Genomic DNA, 12,659 nt, shown 5'->3' with positions numbered 1-12,659 from the left:
AGGGGGAGCATATATTTTTTTATTTTATTTTAGATAGAATGCTTTGTGTATATATTTATTTTTTTACTTTTATTTTTATGGTGCGTCCCTCAAAAGGTCAGAAAAGATGCAAAGCAGCCCCAGTTACAGGGGAAATCTGCTGCAATAACAGTCATCACCGTTAGGCTGGGTTCACACGACCTATTTTCAGACGTAAACGAGGCGTATTATGCCTCGTTTTACGTCTGAAAATAGGGCTACAATACATCGGCAAACATCTGCCCATTCATTTGAATGGGTTTGCCGACGTACTGTGCAGACGACCTGTAATTTACGCGTCGTCGTTTGACAGCTGTCAAACGACGACGCGTAAATTGACTGCCTCGGCAAAGAAGTGCAGGGCACTTCTTTGCAACGTAATTTGAGCCATTCTTCATTGAACTCAATGAAGAGCAGCTCAAGATTTACGAGCGTCACAGACGCCACGCATAATACGAGGAGGAGCATTTACGTGTGAAACAAGGCAGCTGTTTTCTCTTGAAAACAGTCTGTCTTTTCACACGTAAATGCCTGCTATCGTGTGCACTTACCCTTAGGGCTGTACTTGGTCTAGTTAGATCTAGAAGCATCCTCCTGTAATTGGAACCCCGGTCAGTAAGTGACAACCGAGACCAATAGAGACAGCCTCTATTCTATACACAGCGCTCATTGAGTGCTGTGTATGTGAAGACAGAGAAGACAGAATCGGTCAAAACTGCTTCTGCCTTCTCTCCAGAGTTCCCGGCAGTCTGATGGTTTAGCCTGCGCTGTAAATATACTATAACGCAGGCTTTACAGACCTAGACCGCCCGCCGTAAATATACATTAATATAGTCATTAAGAGGTTAATACCGTAATCTTGTCAACAATTTGCATCCCAATATATTCTCTAATTACTACTTACCCGATTTCCGGATTGCCTAACGGCATTAAATAAATAGCGGAAACTTAAAAAAAGGGAATTTGTTCTGATATATGGTATAAACTATGATGCCATAGAAAAGCATCTAAATGATATTTTATTAACGCAACATTTTATTTGAATCAGAGGTATTCAAGACCTACACTACCGTTCAAAATGTTGGGGTCACCCAGATAATTTTGTGTTTTCCATGAAAACTCACACTTATATTTATCAAATGAGTTGCAAAATGACTAGAAAATATAGTCAAGACATTGACAAGGTTAGAAATAATGATTTTTATTTCAAATAATAATTTTCTCCTTCAAACTTTGCTTTCGTCAAAGAATGCTCCATTTGCAGCAATTACAGCATTGCAGACCTTTGGCATTCTAGCTGTTAATTTGCTGAGGTAATCGGGAGAAATGTCACCCCATGGTTCCAGAAGCCCCTCCCACAAGTTGGATTGGCTTGATGGGCACTTCTTGCGTACCATACGGTCAAGCTGCTCCCACAACAGCTCTATGGGGTTGAGATCTGGTGACTGCGCTGGCCACTCCATTACAGATAGAATACCAGCTGCCTGCTTCTTCCCTAAATAGTTCTTGCATAATTTGGAGGTGTGCTTTGGGTCATTGTCCTGTTGTAGGATGAAATTGGCTCCAATCAAGCGCTGTCCACAGGGTATGGCATGGCGTTGCAAAATGGAGTGATAGCCTTCCTTATTCAAAATCCCTTTTTCCTTGTACAAATCTCCCACTTTACCAGCACCAAAGCAACCCCAGACCATCACATTACCTCCACCATGCTTGACAGATGGCGTCAGGCACTCTTCCAGCATCTTTTCAGTTGTTCTGCGTCTCACAAATGTTCTTCTGTGTGATCCAAACACCTCAAACTTTGATTCGTCTGTCCATAACACTTTTTTCCAATCTTCCTCTGTCCAATGTCTGTGTGCTTTTGCCCATATTAATCTTTTCCTTTTATTAGCCAGTCTCAGATATGGCTTTTTCTTTGCCACTCTGCCCTGAAGGCCAGCATCCCGGAGTCGCCTCTTCACTGTAGACGTTGACACTGGCGTTTTGCGGGTACTATTTAATGAAGCTGCCAGTTGAGGACCTGTGAGGCATCTATTTCTCAAACTAAAGACTCTAATGTACTTGTCTTGTTGCTCAATTGTGTAGCGGGGCCTTCATCTTCTCGTTCTACTCTGGTTAGAGCCTGTGTGTGCTGTCCTCTGAAGGGAGTAGTACTGTAATGGCAGGAAGGAGGTGAAGGGAAAGTGAGCCCTAATCTACCCACCGCCCTGTCCCTGCCTACTTGCAACGACCCGCCCTAGGCGACGAGGTACAACTGGGCGGCGGTCCCTACGCTGTCTAAGTGCACAGGAAAACAAACAGGGAACACGCAAGGGAAGGGGCAGTAGCCACGGAACGCCACGAGGAAACGGAGCGGTGAACGAACAGTCAGGACCAGGACGAAGTGAGTACACCCGAGCGGGCACGGAGACAGAAGCAAGCCAGGGGCAAAGCAAAGCAGGTCAAGCAGAACTGCAGCAAGGCAGAAGCACGGCAGAAGCAGGCTGGAGCAAGCAGCAGTGGGGCCAGGAATCCAAAAGAATTACAAGCACTGAGGGAGAGAACAGGGCAGGTAATAAAGGACAGGGGGCGGAGCTAACTCCGACAGACCAGGCCGCGATAGGCTCTCCCACTCCTGAGCCTGCCACCCTGGTTGGTGGGAGATGGTGTCAGTCGAACAGGTCTGGCCTCAGGTGTGGATTGATTAATCCCAGGAGTATACCTAGATGAAGTACCTGGCAGATCCCTAACAAGTACACACCGTTGTAGGAAATCTTCAGTTTCTTGGCAATTTCTCTCATGGAATAGCCTTCATTTCTAAGAACAAGAATAGACTGTCGAGTTTCACATGAAAGCTCTCTTTTTCTAGCCATTTTGAGAGTTTAATCGAACCCACAAATGTAATGCTCCGGATTCTCAACTAGCTCAAAGGTAGGTCAGTTTTATAGCTCCTCTAAATAGCAAAACGGTTTACAGCGGTGCTAACATAATTGCACAAGGGTTTTCAAGTGTTTTCTAATCATCCATTAGCCTTCTAATACAGTTAGCAAACACAATGTACCATTAGAACACTGGAGCAGTGGCGTAACTACCGCCGTAGCAGCAGTAGCGGCTGCCACGGGGCCCGCGGCATGAGGGGGCCCGTGTCGCCCGCCAGCACGGGCCCCCACCATGGCCAGAGGCTCCGCTAGCTGCCGCTATGGCTGCTACAGCGGGACGCCACTGAACACTACGGCAGAGCAGGGAGGTATCTCCCCGCTCTGCCATTAACTGGTTCCCGACCGCTGGCTGTATTTTTACGGCCAGCGGTCAGGGACGGGTCCTTAAAACCCGAGCCATAGACTTTCTACGGCTCGGGTTTTAACTTGCTGCCCGCGCGATCGGGCAGCTGAATGTCGGGTCTCCGGCTGTCAGTGACTGCCGGGGACCCTGAGGAGAGGATAGAAGCAGCTTTCGCTGCTTCTGTCTTCTCTGATCACTTGTACACAGCGCTGAATGCGCGCTGTGTACAGGAATAGAGACAGCAGCAGCGGCGCTGTCTCTATTCCTCCCGGTGATCATGTGACTGGTCACATGATCGCCGGGTGCCGTTAGTGGCAGGCTGCTGCTGGGTCTTACTAGACCCAGCACAGCCCTATTAGTGACAATCGTCACTATGAGAGGGCTGATTTCCCCTGTAACTGGGGCTATTGTGCAGCTCCAGTTACAGTGGGAAAACATGGTGTAAAAGAAAGAAAAAATATATATAAAGTTCCCCAAAGGTCTTCTTTGACCTTTGGGGGACAGACCATAGTAATAAAAAAATAATAAAGTAAAGTGCAAAAAAATGTAAATAATAAATGCACAGAAAATACCCACTCACAAAAAAAACGTGTCCCCCCCGCCAATCATTGTTGTAACGCTAGCGCTGACCCAATTACCCTAATATAGACATGTAATATATTAAAATTTACGGTAGACAATGACGATCACAAATAAAAGGTCTATTTTAGGGTAAAACTATGTTATTACCAAAAAAACAATAGCTGAAATGTAAAAAAGCTTATTTTTTTAATATTATTTTCAAATTTTATGAATAAAAATTCTAAAATAGCAAAAAAGGAGTGTATAAAAACGATAAAAAATGAAACCTGCATTGTCTACGGAAAAAACGTCGCAAAAATCACGTCGTTAGCCCAACAAATAAAAAAGTTATAGCCATTTAACTAACACGTGCTAAAAATGGCTAAACGGTGTCTGGTCCTGAAGGCGCAAAATAGAGCAAAAGACATGTATCTCCCCCCTCTCCACAGGACATGTATCCCCTCTCCACAGGATATCCACAGGACAGGGGATACATGTGTGATCGCTGGCATTGATAGGGAGAACGGGGGACTGAAAGTCCCCTGAAGTTCTCCATCACAAACCTCGGACTTCCGGGGTCTGTGTCGGCAGCTCCGTAGAAATGAATGGAGCGCCGGTCGTGCTTGTGCGCATGCGTGACCAGCGCTCCTTTCATTTTTATTGAGCTGCGCAGACGCCAGAAGTTTGTCATGGAGAAGTTCAGGGGACTTTCAGTCCCCCGTTCTCCCTATCGCTGCCAGCGATCACTCATGTATCCCCTATCCTGTGGAGAGGGGATACATGTATTTTGTAGGACACACTGTAGGTCGCATTTTTTTGGGAGGGGGGACGCTGTATGGCGTTCCCTACGGGGGGGGGGGGAACGCTGTATGGCGTTCCCTACAGGGGGGTTGGCTGTATGGCGTTCCCTACAGGGGGGGAGCTGTATGGCGTTCCCTACAGGGGGGGCTGTATGGCGTTCCCTACAGGGGGGGCTGTATGGCGTTCTCTACAGGGGGGCTGTATGCCGTTCCCTACAGGGGGGGCTGTATGCCGTTCCCTACAGGGGGGGGGGCTGTATGGCGTTCTCTGCAGGGGGGCTGTATGGCATTATCTACAGGGGGGCTGTATGGCGTTCTCTACAGGGGGATGTATGGCGCTATCTACAGAGGGGGGGCTGTATGGCGTTATCTACAGGGGGGGCTGTAAAAAAGGCACTATCTACAAGGGGGTGGTTGTGTGACACCCAGGGGAGGGGGGGCCCCAGTCAAAAGTTTGCTATGGGGCCCAGGCTTTCCTAGTTACGTCCCTGCACTGGAGTGATGGTTGCTGGAAATGGGCCTCTATACACCTATGTAGATATTGCATTAAAAAACAGACATTTGCCGCAAGAATAGTCATTTAGCACATTAACAATGTATAGAGTGTATTTCTGATTAATTTAATGTTATCTTCATTGAAAAAAAACTGCTTTTCTTGCAAAAATAAGGAAATTTCTAAGTGACCCTAAACTTTTGAACGGTAGTGTATATGCACATTTACATTCATTTTAGCTTGATGTTTGATCAGACTAACTACAGAACTGCCACATAGACATGAAATTAGCTCCAAAAGAAATCCATCACAGCTCCATCTGGAAACAAAATGATTCACGTCTAGCCTCCTATTCCCTACAGCTAGAACCATGTAAACAAGCTTCTTTTGATTTCCTTTCATGTAATGAGAAGTAGACATGCTTTGCTATTTCTAAGTGAAATCATAGTTTCATGACATTATCCATCATTTTAATTCACAAGCAATTTATTGTCCATCAAAATTACCTGATCCTCTGCGTTCATGCATATTGAACATCGGCGGAGGATTCAAAATTGGTTAAATAGCACCTTTTGATGTGCTGATAACACTACACTCCTAGCTGAAAAAGGAAGAGGATTAAAAAAACATCATAAAGAAAGTTAAAGAATAGTTACAATAATATCTAGCTTAAAAAATATATATTAATATAATAGTATATAACAAATAATATATAGCTTAAAGCATGAGTGTACAACCTGCACCCCAGGGGTCGCATGTGGCCGATGTTGCCATTCTGTACGCCACTGTACGTCCCCCAATTATTAGAACACATAAATGCTTGTCTGTGTCACAATAGTTCAGAAAGACACTGCTGTCCGACAACCTACTGATGCACATCTTTTTCTGATGTACTCTCCTCCCTGCACTAGTCATAAATATTAGCGCAGGTCTTGGAAGATACATGTGGTTGCTCACATTTATCTCCCATGTCAGAGAGAAGGGGAGTGGTACGCAACACAGAAGCACTGTGGTGGTGCACTGTGTGTTTGGGACTAATATGGGGCACTGTGTGGCTGGCATTAATGGGGGATTACTGTCTGGCTGGCACGGTTATCGGGGCATTGTAAGTCTGGCACTATTATCGGGGCATTGTGTGGCTAGCACTAATAGGAGGGACTGTGCTGCTGTCAAGGGTTGGGGTGCTTACTTGAGCCATTCGGACCACACTTCCACTCATGGGTAAGGCACTTAGCCTCTGACTCCCTGATGGGACTTTGTGCTGTACAGAATTTATGTTGGGGAACTCTACCTTTGGTTAACTAATCTGGGCTGTCTTAGATATATACAACCCTGATCTCCATTATACAAAATATTGCTAATTTCCTTCTTGCATGAACATGTTACTTATCTATTGTGTTCTTGATGTATCTCATATACATAAAGGTATAATGTATCCTTATTGTTGTCATTGGGCATTTCTTTTGTACCAGCAAACAGAGTATTCTCCAGATAGGTGCATTGCACCACTATATTCTAAACTTTGGACCATACTCTCTTTATGCACTAGTCCCATAATACCTTATTAACCACACTGGTCCACAGTAGCTCCTATACAGTCCAATGTCATGTTGGATCCTCTACAATTTTAATTTTGTACTTCTGTATTGTGTAGTAATAAAGATTGAGTTTTTCTCTTTTCATATTACTGATAGTCTATGACTCTGTGTTCTCTTGTTTTGTTTATGATTTTGGAGTTTCTATCTCTTTGATACCTTGGAGATGGTATGCCATACTTAAGAACCACCTAGCCTTTGACCCATTGTCCTGTGAGACTAATGTTTATTATAAGGCTTAGAACATAAACAGAAATTTCTCATATTTTCATGAAAACTTCAAAAGCCTTTTTTTTTTTACGTACCAGTTCAGAAGTGGCTTTGAGGGGCCTATATATTAGAAACCCCCCATTTTAAAAACTGGACCCCTCAAAGTATTCAAAACAGCATTTATAAAGTGTCTTTACCTATTAGGCGTTTCACAGGAATTAGAACAAAGTAAAAGATGAAATTTGCAAATTTCATTTTTCTTGCAGAAATTAAATTTTAATCAACTTTTCACTCTAACACAGAATATTTTACCAGAGAAACACAAATAAATATTTATTGCCCAGATTCTGCAGCGTTTCTAAATGTCCCACATGTGGCTCTAATGTGCTACTTAACTAAACTACAGGCATCATGAAGCAAAGGAGAACCTAGTGGATTTTGGGGCCTCTTTTGTATTAGAATATATTTTAGGCACCATGCTAGGTTTGAAGAGGTATTGTGGTGCCAAAACATAGAAAACCACCATTTTGGAAACTACACCCCTCTAGGAATTCATCTATGGCTGTTGTGACCATTTTGACTCCACCGTTTTTTCACAGAACTTATTTGAATTGGACTGTAAAATAATAAAAAAATGTAATTTTTTTCCAAGAATATGTAGTCAGATTTTGCTGAATTGGTTTTCGGGTGCCATGTCGCAGAGCCCCAGAGAGATCAGAAAGTTTGAAACCCCCAAGAAGTGAAGCCATTTTAAAAACGACACCGCTTAAAGCATTCATCTAGAGGTGTAGTGAGCATTTTGACCCCACAGGTCTTGTGTAAAAGGTAATGCGCAGCAGATGGTGCAGAGTGAGATTTGAAAATTTCTATACATATATGGCATTTCAGTGTCCGATATAGTGCCCAGCATGTGCCACTGGAGACATACACCCCATAAATTGTAATGTGGGTTCTCCTGGGTATGGCAGTACCCTACATGTGGCTGTTATCTATTGCCTGGGCATATGGCAGGGCTCAGAAGGGAAAGATGAGGGGGATAAGCTGTGCGGAGTGCAGCATTAAATTAAAAATCAAGGGATGTATGTTAAATTTTAAAACACTTTCATACAGAGCCCTGTTTTTTCAGGACACGTATCACATTGGTATACGGTGTCCTTCCTTATCCCCCTCTTTGAGCAGACTCTGTACCTCTTTTGACTCTTTCCCTTCTTGCCAGTTTGGAGAACTTCTCCTAGAAAGTGTTGCCCTGGGACAATGCATGTGGCCTCGCTTCCAGAAGTACTGGGAGCCCCCCTTCCTGGTCCCTAAAAATTAGGTTCTTGATAACCACCTCTTGAAATTCCAGGAAAGTTCCCCTCTGACCTGCACATCGACGTAGCACGTACGCATTGTACAATGCCATCTGTATGATGGTGAAAGCCAACTTCTTATACCAAACCATCGATTTCCGCATGGCTGTAGCCATGCGGAACCACTCCCATGTACCTATTGCAGTCCAGGATGCAGTCTATTATAGGGGCTCTGTACTGGTAACTCGTACTGTACATAGGTACTGGTGTGGCCTTGTTTTGCTGTCAGTACAAGGAAATATCTCGTGCTTGTACTTGATGCACCAATATGTTGCTGCTAGAATGTGCCCTGCTCTCACCCCTTCTGAGTGTTTGCCCAAGCAGTGTCTTAGGGAGAGGTCTCAGATTTTTAATAGCAGTGCCGCATGTCGCAGTACTTCTGGAAGAGAGGCCCTTGAAGAGTGGGACGCTGGTATAAAAATTATCCAGGTAGAGGTGGTAACCCTGGTCCACCAAATACCACACAATTTTTGCATTAACAGGGGGGGGGGGCTGAGTACTAGTGTCCCTCCCTTCATATACCCTAAATTTGTAAGTATATGCTGATGCACAGCTTATACATCGTCACGCCATACCTTGCCGTCTTATTTGGCAGGTACCAGCAGAATTGAAGCCTCCCTTTAAAATGTACCAGGGACTCATCAATAGAAATACACTTCTCGGGGGTGTATGCTTGGGAAAACCAGGCACTGAAATTGTCTAGTAGGGGTCTCAGTTTATACAAACTGTCAAAACTGGGGTTATCTAAGTGTGGGCACTGATCATTATCAGCATAATGTAAGAATTCTAAGTATTGCCTCATAACGCATCCTGGACACGGACATGTGGTACAGTGGGGTGTGGTATAAGACGTCCATGCTCGAGTAGGCCCGAATAGATGCCTTTTTCAGAAGCCCCATGTTCAAGTGCAGTCCATAGAACTTGCCCAACTCTGCTGCGTGTACAGGGGTCCACCTGTGGGATTGGGCATAAAATTATGTGGGGCTCTTAGTAATATATTGCTTGGTATATAAATTTGTCTGGGATAACAAACTCTATAAAGACAACAATGAAAAAGAACTTGAAAAAGTCCATCTCACTGAGCCCTGATATATAAAATTGTATCCCCGGGCTGCCCGTGTACTCAGGGATTTGGGACTCCTAAATTGTCTGGTGTCCAAATAGGGTCACTTCGCTTGAGGGTTTCAACTGAGGCGCGGTCACTTCTCTCGGGAGTTTCAACAGCGGTGGTGGTCCTGGGGCATCCCCTATGGGGTTCCTTCTCTTCATCACTAGATGAGGAGGTTGAGAAATAAAAAAATAAAAAATGTAAAAATATAAAATAAAATAAAAAGTCACCATCCAACGAGTCGGTGTCGGAGGCAAAAAATGTATAGGCCTGTTCGGCAGAAAATTACCTTTGGTACATGTATATTATTTATGTGCTTAGACACGCGTAAATTGTGTGCTTAATTGTGTGTATTGGGTATACAGCAACAAAAAAATAAAAATTGTATTATAGAATGAGTGGACTTCCCTACACTAAACCTAACTCAGGCGAGGGATCCTAACACTAAACCTAAACTAGATTATTTTTTTTTTACTTCCCTGACGCTACACCTAACTACGGCAATGATTCCTTAACACTAAACCTAACTACGGTGCTGGATCCCTAACGCTACAACTAACTCCGGTGACGGATTCTAGACTCTAAATTCCCTGACACTGAACCTAACTACGGTTTTTGACGGTTCCCTGACATTAACTAACCCTAATACTAAACTAACTATCTGGTAACTAAAACTTTTTTTTCTACAAAAAAAAATAAAAAAATAGTTATTATATATATATATATATATATATATATATATATATATATATATATATATATGTATTTTTTTTTTTTTCACTTATTGTCCGGAGCCAAAGGGGTTAATTGTTGAAAGCTGGTACATCCCACTTAGGTTGCCGTAGTTGATTAGGTGTGGCTACTCTGACTCTACACTGAGAGTGAAGAGCAGTGTGTGCTAAATGCTCCTGAGAGGAAAAAGGACTCCTGTATGAGACTAACTAAAGACTGGAATTTCGTGGTCAACTCTGGGTGAGAGAAACCCGTATTTCTTGGTCACAGTTTAATACCTGAAGTAAGGACTAAATGTTGACCTCTACTGTAAGGAGTGAAACGTTGTTATACTTTATTTGCAAATAAACGGTCATAGCTAAGGTGTGCCTCCCTCTAGTACTGTTTTGCATGCTATCCGATCCCCCATGCACCCCAGGATCCCGACTATATATATATATATATATATTTTTTTTTTTATAGTTTTACATACAAGAAGAAAAAAAAATGCCCCAAGATTACCAAAAAATGTGTCCCTGAAGACTGCAAAGTGGTCAGTGATAGATCACGGACCAAAAATGTAGGGGTGACAAGGGAGACACAAGGAGGAGGAGGATGACAGATCGTGGGAAGTGGATGGAGGACAAAAATGCTCTTAGCAAAAGCACAGCAAAAAAAATTCTTAATAAACGCTCCTAACACCTCCTCTGAACGACTCACTAACCAACAGAGAAGTTCAGGGCGGGTGCAGCAGGATCTGATGTCAGCGATCACCGCTATTGGTCAGTAATCACTGACTGACCAATAGTGGCGAACGCCGAAGCAGGACCATCGCCATTGGTCTGGGGGTATTTAGCTGTGATAACTGCGGTTTCTGACAGCAGGCTATCACAGCTCAAACACGTGCTGGCAGAAAATGGCGCTGTATTAAATCCCTAACATACTATTACTGAGCTGAGCGCGAACGATACACTGCACCCGGATAGGTCATCAATATATGATCGGTGCAGGTCCGACACCCGCACCCCGCACTAATCAGCTGTTCCGGCTGCCTCCGGATGTTTTGAACTGTATGCAGTAGTTGGAGCCAGAAGCAGATGGCTATCACAAGAGAATGCTAATTTGCGGTTAAGCAAAAGAAGGAAAGTGCCTTTATTCCCAGCCGGCTATAGGAGTATGTGTATGTTAAAATATTACTTTTATTAATTATGATTAACCCCTTCCCTCTTTAGCCACTTTTGACCTTCCTGACCGAGCCTCATTTTTCAAATCTGACATGTGTCACTTTATGTGGTAATAACTCCGGAATGCTTTCACCTATCCAAGCGATTCTGAGATTGTTTTCTCGTGACACATTGGACTTTATGTTACTGGCAAAATTTGCTCGATATGTTCAGTATTTAATTGTGAAAAACACCAAAATTTAGCGAAAAATTGCAAAAATGTGCATTTTTCTCAATTTAAATGTATCTGCTTGTAAGACAGGCAGTTATACCACTCAAAATTGTTGCTAATTAACATCACCCATATGTCTACTTTAGATTGGCATCGTTTTTTGAACATCCTTTTATTTTTCTATGACCTCACAAGGCTTAGAACTTTAGCAGCAATTTCTCACATTTTCAAGAAAATTTCAAAAGGCCATTTTTACAGGGGCCAGTTCAGTTGTGAAGTGGCTTTGAGGGCCTTATATATTAGAAACCCTCAAAAAGCCACCCCATTTTAAAAACTTCACCCCTCAAAGTATTCAAAACAGCATTTAGAAAATGTCTTAACCCTTTACACATGTCACAGGAATTAAAGCAATGTAGAGGTGAATTTTACAAATTTCATATTTTTTTGCAGAAATAAATTTTTAGTACAATTTTTTTTATAACACAGAAGGTTTTACCAGAGAAATGCAACTCAATATTTGTTGCCCAGTTTCTGCAGTTTTAGGAAATATACCACATGTGGCCGTAGCGTGCTACTGGACTGAAGCACCGGCCTCAGAAGCAAAGGAGCACCTGGTGGATTTTCGGGCCTTATTTTTGTTAGAATAAATTTTAGGCACCATGTCAGGTTTGAAGGGCTCTTGCGGTGCCAAAACAGTCAAAATCCCCCAAAAGTGACCCCATCTGGGAAACTACACACCTCAAGGAAATTATCTAGGGGTACAGTGAGCATTTTGACCGCACAGCTTTTTTACAGAAATTATTAGAAGTAGGCCGTGAAAATTAAAATCAACATTTCTTCAAAGAAAATGTAGGTTTAGCGGTTTTTTTTCTCATTTTCACAAAGACTAAAGGAGAAAAAGCACCGTAAAATTTGTAAAGCAATTTCTCCCGAGTAAAACAATACCCCACATGTGGTAATAACCGGTTGTTTGGAGACACGGCGAGGCTGAGAAGGGAAAGAGCGCTATTTGGCTTTTGGAGCTCAAGTTTAGCAGGAATGGTTTGTGGAGGCCATGTCACATTTACAAAGCCCCTGAGGGGACAAAACAGTGGAAACCCCCCACAGGTGACCCCATTTTGGAAACTACGCCCATTGAGGAAATTATCTAGGGGTATA

The sequence above is a fragment of the Rhinoderma darwinii genome, chromosome 4 (assembly GCF_050947455.1).
Source record: "Rhinoderma darwinii isolate aRhiDar2 chromosome 4, aRhiDar2.hap1, whole genome shotgun sequence".
Classification (NCBI taxonomy): domain Eukaryota; kingdom Metazoa; phylum Chordata; class Amphibia; order Anura; family Rhinodermatidae; genus Rhinoderma; species Rhinoderma darwinii.
The sequence above is the reverse complement of the archived record's forward strand: the minus strand, read 5'-3'. Positions refer to the sequence as shown.